The sequence below is a fragment of the Mirounga leonina genome, unplaced genomic scaffold (assembly GCF_011800145.1).
Source record: "Mirounga leonina isolate KUSES-001 unplaced genomic scaffold, KU_Mleo_1.0 Mir_91, whole genome shotgun sequence".
Taxonomy (NCBI): domain Eukaryota; kingdom Metazoa; phylum Chordata; class Mammalia; order Carnivora; family Phocidae; genus Mirounga; species Mirounga leonina.
The window spans coordinates 10,530,525-10,542,063 of record NW_023270839.1 but is presented as its reverse complement, the minus strand read 5'-3'; positions in this window follow the sequence as shown (position 1 = coordinate 10,542,063).

The following is an 11,539-nucleotide window of genomic DNA, read 5'->3' as shown; positions in this document are numbered from 1 at the left end:
TGCATTAATTATAAAAAACATGTTTAGAATTCATTATTAAGCAGGATTCTTTTGTCTACAGTTGTATCAGAGATTTTTAAATTTTATTTTATTGTGTTATGTTAATCACCATACATTACATCACTAGTTTTTGATGTAGTGTTCCATGATTCATTTTTTGCGTATAACACTCAGTGCTCCATTCAATATGTGCCCTCTTTAGCACCCATCACCAGACTAACCCATCCCCCCATCCCCCTCCCCTCGTTAGAACCCTCAGTTTGTTTCTCAGAGTCCATAGTCTCTCATGGTTCGTCTCCCCCCTCCGATTTTCCCCCCTTCATTTTTCCCTTCCTACTATCTTCTTCTTCTTCTTTTAAATGTATAATGGATTATTTGTTTCAGAGGTACAGGTCTGTGTGAGATTTTTGATTAAATTCTATTTTGTAGGCCTGAAGTCCCCCCAAATACTTACAATTAATGATGTTATTTCTTTTGTGGGAAAGAATGTCATTAATTAACTTTGTACTCTGCTTAAGTGACACTAAGATCATTGTATCTCTTCCAGAAAGAGAAATTAAAATATTTCAGCAAATTTTAAAATGAAATGTTTAAAGAATATGTGTGAAGGGTTTTTTCCATACATTGTGCAGCTTGTTATTTAACAAAATTACTAGACAATGGAATGGAATGCACGCACTAATTGAAGTTTCCTTCATGAGGCAATGAAATAATGATCGTCTGTCATCATTTGTGTTCTAGGGGAGGTAATAAGTGAGGTGACTCATATGGTGCTTTTTACAATCTAGGTATTGTTCTCAGGGCTTTACTTTGAATCTTATTGAGTAGATACTCTCACCATCCCCATTTTACACAGCAGGGGTCTGAGGCACGAAGATGTTAAATATTCTAAGCTGTATTAAGTAATCAGACTGGACACAAAGCCTTGTGGTTTTGATGCAGGATCTGTAATCTTAACTCCTGCACTGTAATGTATCTGGTAATAAAATATAACAAAATAACTGTTTTACTTGAAAACAACCTTGTGGGCTTCCTCTGGTGACCTCATCACCAACAAAACCCAGTATTTATGGGGTTAGTAAATTTACAATTATTTATTGTGTATGTAAAACCAACCAGGCATTTTGTCCAAGGCACTCACTACTATCAGGGAAGTTGAAATGCCAGATTTCCCCTGATATACTGTAGAGGAAGGAGCCTAAAGGCTCAAGATGTTTGAATGGATCTATTATGTGTAACCTACTTAGATAACCCCTAACTCTATCCTTCTGGGAGGGGCTGGGGGGGCATGGCAACACCAAGATTACTTTAACAAAAATGCCAGGAGGAAGGGCTGTGTGACAGCTCAGTGAGTATACAGGACAATGATTCTCTCAGTACTTTCCCCAAAGGTACCTTTGACCATGAACTTGCATAATCATACACTAGGAATAAAGGAATATCACAACATTTTGAGGACTGTTGGGCACAGAGTCTGAGTTGAAAGGTATACTCAAATCCCTAAAGGGTCATTGTGATCCTTTATTTGAAGGGAGGCATGTGGGAGTTAACTATATACAAAGTCCCGGTCTAGATCTGGTGCATAGTGGGTCCACCAAATGACACCCCTCCCACCCTGTGATCATTACACCATTTCCTGGATGTATAATTTGAATGGATATACTTGGTCATTGGTACAACTGCCACACTGTTTCCTTGCCCTGTGGGTTTCAGGTACTGTAGAGGGGAAGGCACTGACTGTCACATCCATACACTCAGACAGTATTTTAAAAAGTACATAATATTCTGTAGGGATAGTGGTGGCAATGATACCCAAACAATATAGGAAGGGGATCTCCACCCTCTGTCTATTTAATTCACCACTGTGGCCCCTACAAAAGTCAGGCAGATCTTGGAAAATGACAATGGACTATTGTAAACTCAATTCAGTAGTAGCCTTAATTGCAGTTGCTGTACCAAAAGTGGTATTGTTGTAAGAGCAGATTTTTTATTTTTTAAAGATTTTATTTATTTATTTGAGAGAGAGGGAAAGAGCAGGGGGAGCAGGGGGAGCAGGGGAAGCAGCAGAAGTAGAGGAGAAGCAGATTCCCCACTGAGTAGGGAGCCCGATGAGGTACTTGATCCCAGGACCCTGGGATCATGACCTGAGCTGAAGGCAGACACTTAAGCGACTGAGCCACCTAGGCACTGTAGAGCAGATTAACACAGCCTTGGGTATATGATATGTGGTCACTGATATGGTAAATTTTCTTTTCCATCTTTTTCAGAAAGTAGAGTTAGAAACAGAATTTATATGGAATGGACATCAGTATCCATTTATTGTTCTACCCTTTGTCATAGTGTGAAGAGAAATGGATCATCTGGATAGGTTATATATATTTAAGATTGTCTATTATATTAACGACACTACACCATCAAACCAGATAAGGAAGAAATGGCAAGTACATTCATGCTTAGGTCATACGTATGTGTTGTCAAGGGAGTGAATAAATTGCATAAAGAATACGGAAATTGCCATATCATTAAAATTTTAGGATTTCAGAGACATGGATCAAAGACTTAATCATAGGAGAAAACACAGGCAAAAGGTCCTTGACATTGGTCTTGGGAATGATTTCTTGGATAAGACACTAAATGGACAGGCAACAAAAGCTAAAATCGACAGTTGGGGAGGTATCAATCTGAAGAACTTCTATACAAAAGGAAAAGAATCAATAAATTGAAAAGCCAACTTACACAATGGGAGAAAATACATGCAAATTCTATATCTGATAAGGGGTTATTATACAAAATAATAAGAAAGTCATATAACTCATAGTAAAAAGCAATTAATCCAATTAAAAAAGGATAAAAGACCCGAATAGACATTTTCCCAAAGAAGACATACAAACGGACAACAGACCCATGAAAAGTTGCTCACCATCACTAATCATCAGGGAAATGCAAATCAAAACCACAATGAGATTCACCTCACACCTGTTAGGATGGCTATTCTTTTTTTTTTTTAAATTTTTTATTTAAATTTAATTGAGTTAACATATAGTTTTATTAATTTTAGGAGTAGAATTTAGTGATTCATCAGTTGCATATAACACACAGATGTCTATTCTAAAAAAGACAAGAAATGAATGTTAGCAAGGATGCGGAGGAAAAGGAACCCTTTTGTACTGTTGGTTGAAATGCAAATTGGTACAGCTGCTAATTTACAGTAAACATTATGAAGCTTGCAAAGAACAATATGGTTGTTCCTCAAAAAATTGAATACAGAACTACAATATGATCTAGCAATTCTACTTCTGGGTATATATTGAAAGGAAATGAAATCAGGATCTTGAAGAGGTATCTGTATACTCATCTTCACTGCAGCATTATTCACAGTAGCTAAGATATGGAAACAATGTAAATTTCTTTCAATGGATGAATGAGTAAAAAAATGTGGTATATATATGAACTGGAATATTCAGCCATAAAAGGCAAATCCTGCCATTTGTGATAACATGATAAACCTGGAGGCCATTATGCTAACTGACATAGGTAGAAAAAGACAAATAATGTACAGTATCACTTATATGTGGAGTAATTTAAAAAAAAAGAAGCTGATGTTATAGATGCAGATAATAGAATGGTGGTAGCCAGGGCTTTAGGGGAGGTAGAAATGGGGAGATGTAGGTCAAAGCGTACAAACTTTCAGTTGTAGGAAGATAAGTTCAGAGGATCTAATGTACGATGTGGTGACTATAGTTAATAATATGGTATTGTGTACTTGAAGGTTGCTAAGAGTAAATCTAAAAAATTTTTATCACAGACAGACAGACACAGACACAGAGACACACAGCCCCAAGAGTTTACTATATGAGGTTACGGATGTGTTAATTTTCTTGATCTTGGCAATCATTACACAGTATATGTGTATATTAGGTCACTGCATTGTAAACTTCAAATATATAAAATTTTGTTTGTCAATTATCCTGAATAAAGTTTGAAAAAAACTGTAGGGAGTTCAATGGTCTGGGGAATGTCCAGACCATTTACTTTAAGAGGGTATCCTCTTAAAGTAAAGGAAAATTACTGAACTTTGTACCTTCCACCTAATAAGGAAGCACAATGTCTGGTAGATTTCTCCTGTTTCTGGAGGAAACATATTCTGTAACGGGAATAGCACTCAAACTCATGTACTAAAAGATGTGAAAGGTTCTCAGCTTGAGCAGGGTACAGATCTGGAAAAGGTTTTATTTTCCAGCATTTCCAGATTTGATGCAAATAACCCTTTTACCTGGACCATCCTACTTGGCATACCCTGTAGTGTTAGAAAAATTGGTAGTGAAAAAAGAAAAGCTGTGAAGTTTATAGCAAGCATCAATTGGATAATCACAACACAATGTTTTTTATAATTCTGGACCAACCATTTCCTCCAAGGATTATAGTTCAAGTGAAATGCAGACACACATGATAACACAAAATATCACATCATACCATGGATCCACGTTAAAGAAAAGGAGGTGTTGGCACATGAACACTGGATCTATTGGTCGTATCAAGCTGTACCAACCAGAATCTGCTGGTCTAACAGAGGAATGGAAGGGCTTACTGCAGGCGCAGCTGAAGCCGCAGCTTGGACTTGATATTTTGAGATATATACATATATATACACAATAAATAATTAATATTTAAGCCTTCTAATGGAAAGAACTTCAGGGAATACCTTTAGTTGTATGCTTCCCTTGGAAGGAAAGGATAGCTGTGGTACAAATCTTACTAATTTGTGGCAGGCTTAATTGTTTGGTTTGTTCAGGGACTAAGAAAGAATGAGCTTATACAATTACTGGCATGGAGTCCTAGGGAGAGGTAGGTAGCTGGACTTCTCAGAAAAACAGAGAGAATGACAGTATTCGTGCCCATATAAGAGCTTAATTGAGGTTACTCATTGTACATGAGTAAGATGACCTGCCCCTGTGGTTGTCACTCAGCCTCTTTCCCCAGCTGTTCTAGAACTGCTTAAGTGGCATTAAAGCATAGCAGCAGAGTTGATGTCTCTGCAAAAAATCAGCTACTTGAACTTCCCATCACTAAGGCTGATTTGCTTACCATTAAATCAAAGCTCCCATTAGTAGGAAGCATAAATTTCCCTAGTATATTATTTGGTTTTATTGTTAGAGTGACTTCTTCTACCTTGGATTCATATATTCCAGCTTTAAAACAGGTAGCTATATGTATATGTATATGTATATGTGTGTGTGTGTGTATATATATATATATATATATATATATATATATATATATATGTCACTGGTTTAAGATATGTACTGCATCAGAGAGTGTCCTGAAATTGCAAGATGTTCACCTCCCAGTTGATATAAAAACTGAGCCTTCTTCTGTATGCCACTACACTACTCTAGCAAGCCAGTTGTTTCTGGGGTTTGGAGCACAGGTAAGTCCAGTGAATGCAGTGGGTGTAAACCCATGGTCACACTTCACTTCCTATCAAAATATGCCCAGATGCAATATTATATATCAAACCATAACCACATATAAGGCAACGAAGGTATTCTATGAATCAATAAATGGTATTGCTGGCAACACCACTGTGGGTAGGAAAGGCAAAGAAGTACCCCAAATTAACAAATAAATTGGTGACAGATAATTTATATTATGTAAACATATATATTACAAACATATTTACAGTTTATTTATAACGTACATTATATATTTTACATACTATGTATAGCACATATATTTATAATTTATAAGAATTTTTAATATTTATAATATGTCTATATATAAAATATATAGGAGATATATATATATAGATAATATCTTTCCCTGTGAAGTGAAATTAGAGAAAGACATAGATAGAAATAGACATAAATATCCCTATGAAGATAAGCATCTCCTCATTTCATAAAAGAAGGGTTTAACTTTCAGTCTGTCACAAGGGTGAATAGTCCCAGTCCTCTCAGAGTAAGGTAAGATATGGTACCATACAAGGAGCTGACCATTTACTTTTGTATTGGCAGCTTGGGCACCAGCAGCAATGGTAAGCAAATCAGCCTTAGTGATGGGAAGTTCAAGTAGCTGATTTTTTGCAGAGACATCAACTCTGCTGCTATGCTTTAATGCCACTTAAGCAGTTCTAGAACAGCTGGGGAAAGAGGCTGAGTGACAACCACAGGGGCAGGTCATCTTACTCATGTACAATGAGTAACCTCAATTAAGCTCTTATATGGGCACGAATACTGTCATTCTCTCTGTTTTTCTGAGAAGTCCAGCTACCTACCTCTCCCTAGAACTCCATGCCAATAATTGTATAAGCTCATTCTTTCTTAGTCCCTGAACAAACCAAACAATTAAGCCTGCCACAAATTAGTAAGATTTGTACCACAGCTATCCTTTCCTTCCAAGGGAAGCATACAACTAAAGGTATTCCCTGAAGTTCTTTCCATTAGAAGGCTTAAATATTAATTATTTATTGTGTATATATATGTATATATCTCAAAATATCAAGTCCAAGCTGCGGCTTCAGCTGCGCCTGCAGTAAGCCCTTCCATTCCTCTGTTAGACCAGCAGATTCTGGTTGGTACAGCTTGATACGACCAATAGATCCAGTGTTCATGTGCCAACACCTCCTTTTCTTTAACGTGGATCCATGGTATGATGTGATATTTTGTGTTATCATGTGTGTCTGCATTTCACTTGAACTATAATCCTTGGAGGAAATGGTTGGTCCAGAATTATAAAAAACATTGTGTTGTGATTATCCAATTGATGCTTGCTATAAACTTCACAGCTTTTCTTTTTTCACTACCAATTTTTCTAACACTACAGGGTATGCCAAGTAGGATGGTCCAGGTAAAAGGGTTATTTGCATCAAATCTGGAAATGCTGGAAAATAAAACCTTTTCCAGATCTGTACCCTGCTCAAGCTGAGAACCTTTCACATCTTTTAGTACATGAGTTTGAGTGCTATTCCCGTTACAGAATATGTTTCCTCCAGAAACAGGAGAAATCTACCAGACATTGTGCTTCCTTATTAGTGATGGAAGGTACAGTTGTTTTATTCACTTTTAAGCTCCATTCACTGGAATGAATTACTATATAGTTAAATCTTTGTATACATCTCTAATTACTCAGTATAATGATTGCATAAAAATGAAGTTGTGCATATATTCCTCTACTATTTAAATTATACTAAAAAATTAAGCACAGTGGCTTTCTTGGAGATGATGAAGATGACCAAAATTAATTTTTTTTTGAGTTAATATTTACCTATTTTCAGAGATTAATTCTAATGGGTAATTATCAATATTTATAAAAATTCCAACAAAATAGCATAAAGGTATTAAATAAAAATATTCCACTTTATTTCCTTCTTCCTCTCTAGTGTCTTATTATGAGTTTTAGATTACTGGTTGCCCTGGTCAAACCAAATAGTTCTCTAGCGGTAAAGTCCCCTGATCCAGGAGCTCCTTCTAAACTATCATGTTTTTGCAATATCACTTGGTTATTGTCTTCTTGACCTGTAATTAGCTTCATTTCTTCTAATGGCAGGATTTTATATGTCACTTTATGTTAGAAAACATAGGAAAATTTCAAACTTCCTGAAGATGCTGTTCCCTTTATACAGGTAAAATAGAAGAATGGAAAAAAATTCAGCAATGCAAAAAGTGGCTTTAATTTTAGACATGATTTTGTTGTTGGAATTGCTATGAATATAAGTCATATCCTCAAGTGCATGAGTGTTATCCTAAAGCAAAGAAGATAGTATCCAGGATAAGGAACTGAATAGCATAGAAGAATAATTGTGAAAAAGTTGGTTGACATTTTGAAAAAGGTTAACTGACCTTGACTTTTAGCTGGAATCACATTGTACCTTGGGTAATGTGAAAGACATTAGAAACAGTCAAATGGTTTTGTAGTATTTTGTATTCAGCAAATTAATCAGTTTGTGTTGATTATATAAATGTTTCTCACTCTCTGCCACTTGATCAACAGATGAGAAAGACTGATGACACAGGAAGATAACAAGGATAATTATATTTTTCTCCCCATTAGCTTTTCAAAAGAGATGGGTATAAACTGATCATCTTCTGTGAAAAGGGAAGCAAATTTATTAGGCACTTGTCAAGTTTATAAGATGGAAAAGGATTTCATAGACATTTCAATAAAAATAGAAGACATGGAGACCCCAAACCCCAAAGCCTAATAAACAATTTACAATGTAACAGCATTTTATTTGACAGAGAGAGCACAAGCAGAGGGAGACAGAGGGAGAAGCAGGCTCCCCGCCGAGCAAGGAGCCCGACGTGGGACTCGATCCCAGGACTCTGGGATCATGACCCGGGCCGAAGGCAGCCGCTTAACGGACTGAGCCACCCAGGTGTCCCTGTAACAGCATTTTAAAATGTGATGTGAAAGATTAAAAAAACCCATAAAGCTTGTAAGAGATTAAACTAATTTTTCTGGTACCTTAATAGTTCGGAACTAGAGTGTTTTATATGAATTTTATCTCTAAGTTGTAAGTAGAAAGAAGAAAGGTTTAAAGAAGGTTGACAAATGAGAATTTTTTTGCATGGGAGGGAGAAAAAGATTCTAAGAGGAAAAATAAAAATATTGAGTTTTTTGCATCTTGCAAACAGAAAACTCAGGGGTGACTTTATTTGTTGCATTTGTGTACAGAAACAGTTATTTGAAAAGTCCTTTTCAAGATTTATTTTTCCCAGAATGATAAAAAGTAAAAGTAGAGAAGGCAGATTTTACTTGAGTATAAAGAAGGTTTTGTGACAATTTGGAAGGTAAAAATGCAGAAAGTGTGAGCTGAGGGAGATGTTAAACTCACAGTATCTTTATATTGAGGAAATTTATATGGATGATGATTTAGATTAGTACCTTTTTCAAACCTAACAGCTATCTGTAGATCCTTTTCACCTTGATAACTATTATTTAGAACTTCAGTTTCCAGTATTTCCTTCATCTATACAGGATTAAATGTCTGGGGATCTGTTTGGAGAATTAATCATTTCCATTCAGATCAAGAAAAAGGATTAATCACAACAGAAGACAAAGAGCTAGACCTTGTCTTTTGCATCATGGATATTTAATTAGTTACAAAATTACGTGTATAATTAATATGTTTAATAGAAGTTATTTCAAAGCATAGCAAATACATAAGAGAGGGTGAGTTCAGAATACCACTGTTCAGGAGTTTTTCCCTATGGGTATTTGATAACTTTTAGGTGAATAAACACATCTTTGTGTCTCTATCTCTGATTTTTGTTCTGGACTGAGATTTGGATATGACCCTGTCTCAAGTCACTTTAAAATTGTGAGGACCCAAACTTTTCAAGTTTCTGTATTCCCTGATATTTGAATGGATGTATTTTTATCCTTTTAGTGCTTCTAGTTCCATGTTCATATCTTGTTCTGCTTTAAAGTCACTTTTCCTAAAATTCTGTTCTTACGTAGTTGATGGAGACTGGAGCGCCAAAAGGTAAATGAATCCATGGCTCTATGAGCATAGCTGATAAAGGCTTATTGAGACACTTTCCCAAGAGCCTTAGCACCTAAAAGACACTTGGAGATATAATACTATATTTGTGATTACAGAATTTGTCAAGAGTGGGTCCAGAAAGTAATGAAAATCATAACCTCATAAACTACCTTTTACTTAATTTAAAGTAAGCTTTAGCCTTCTTTTCTTCATTATTATACATGTATTTTCCTAATTTCTTCATCCTTTTAAAATTTTTCTTCTTCTTTTTTCCTAACTCTTCTTCACTTCTACAGTCCTTTATTTTCTATCTTCTCTGTTACTTAGGAACTATGCAGTCTCTTTATCCATCTTCCTTAATTATATAATGGGACATGTTTTTGAATAATCCAAATATATCCTCTTGTTTCAGAAAATATTTATTTCTTGAAATATTTACAAATTCCTATTCTGTAACTGGTGTGGTTATAAGTTTTGGGATATACTGGACAATAAGACAGATGAAGTTTTTTACTCTGTGGGGGTTGCGGTACAATCAGGAAGGAGAACAAACAAAAAAATGAATGAATTACATTTGTAGAAAGTACTATAAAGAAATACAGTGATTTTTGAGAGCAAATATATTTAATCTACACAGGATGGTATTGATTTTGATCACTAAAAGATTATGAATATTATATCTATTATGTGGAAGGAGATAATCATAATGTATTGTTGAAATACTCTGGGAAACAAACTGAGGGTTACAGAAGAGAGGGGGGTGGGGGATGGGGTAACCAGGTGATGGGTATTAAGGAGGGCATGTGTGGTGATGAGCACTGGTCGTTATATGCAACTAATGAATTGCTGAACACTACATCAAAAACTAATGATGTATTGTATGTTGGCTAATTGAACATAATAATAAAAGAAATATCTTTTAGATATGAAATTTTGATGCTGTGTGCTGGCCAGTACCATTTTATTTTCTTATTCATTCATTTATCTCAGGTGTTGTGCACTATTAAGGACAAGTGAAATAAAGGGAAGTAACCAACATTTGCTAAATATTTACACATTGAATAATACATGATGAGAAACTTTATCTTTACAACTTACTCAGAGAAATTAGTATTATTCATTGCAGTTTCATAGATGGTTCAAGAATTTAATTAACTTGCCCAATATCCACTTAGTGGCTGAACCAGAGTATAACTCTTGGTTTTGTGAATCCAAAATCCGTGTTCTTTCCACTATGCTATGTTGCTTCTCTAAATAAAATTAAAATTACAAGGTAATGTGATGTCTTTTTATTTTATTTTATTTTTTTATTATGTTCTGTTAATCACCATACATTACATCACTAGTTTTTGATGTAGTGTTCCATGATTCATTGTTCGCATATAACACACAGTGCTCCATTCAGTACGTGCCTTCTTTAATACCCATTACCAGGCTAACCCATCCCCCCACCCCCCTCCCCTCTAGAAACCTCAGTTTGTTTCTCAGAGTCCATAGTCTCTCATAGTTCGTCTCCCCCTCCGATTTCCTTCCCTTCATTTTTCCCTTCCTGCTATCTTCTTCTTCTTCTTTTTTTTTTTTTTACATATAATGTATTATTTGTTTCAGAGGTACAGGTCTGTGATAAGTCTTTTTAAAGAGGTTTGAACAAAATACTTTTCACTGCACCATGATGCCTTTCATGGTTTAGGCTGCTGAGGTCATGTGTTCAGTATTCTAGGGCAGTGCTTCTCAAATGGTGAAGACGTAGGTTCCCCTCCCCACCTCCCCAATCATGGATTGATACTCTAGTAAATACAAAATCATACATCTGGGTTTTGCTGTGATGTAAAATTGCTAGATAAGTTTCTTAGCACTCTCAATTTCTGTGCATACCATGATGCAAACTCATAAAAGACAGTTTATGGACCTGCACCTCTGTGTGGACCACTTCTTCATTACTTCAGGGAATCTAAATATGAATAAGTCACAATATCTGCTTTCAAGGAGCTTACAGTCTTTTGGTGAGTTAGAACTGTACCTAGGTTACTAAAACACAAGACATAGTAAAATAAA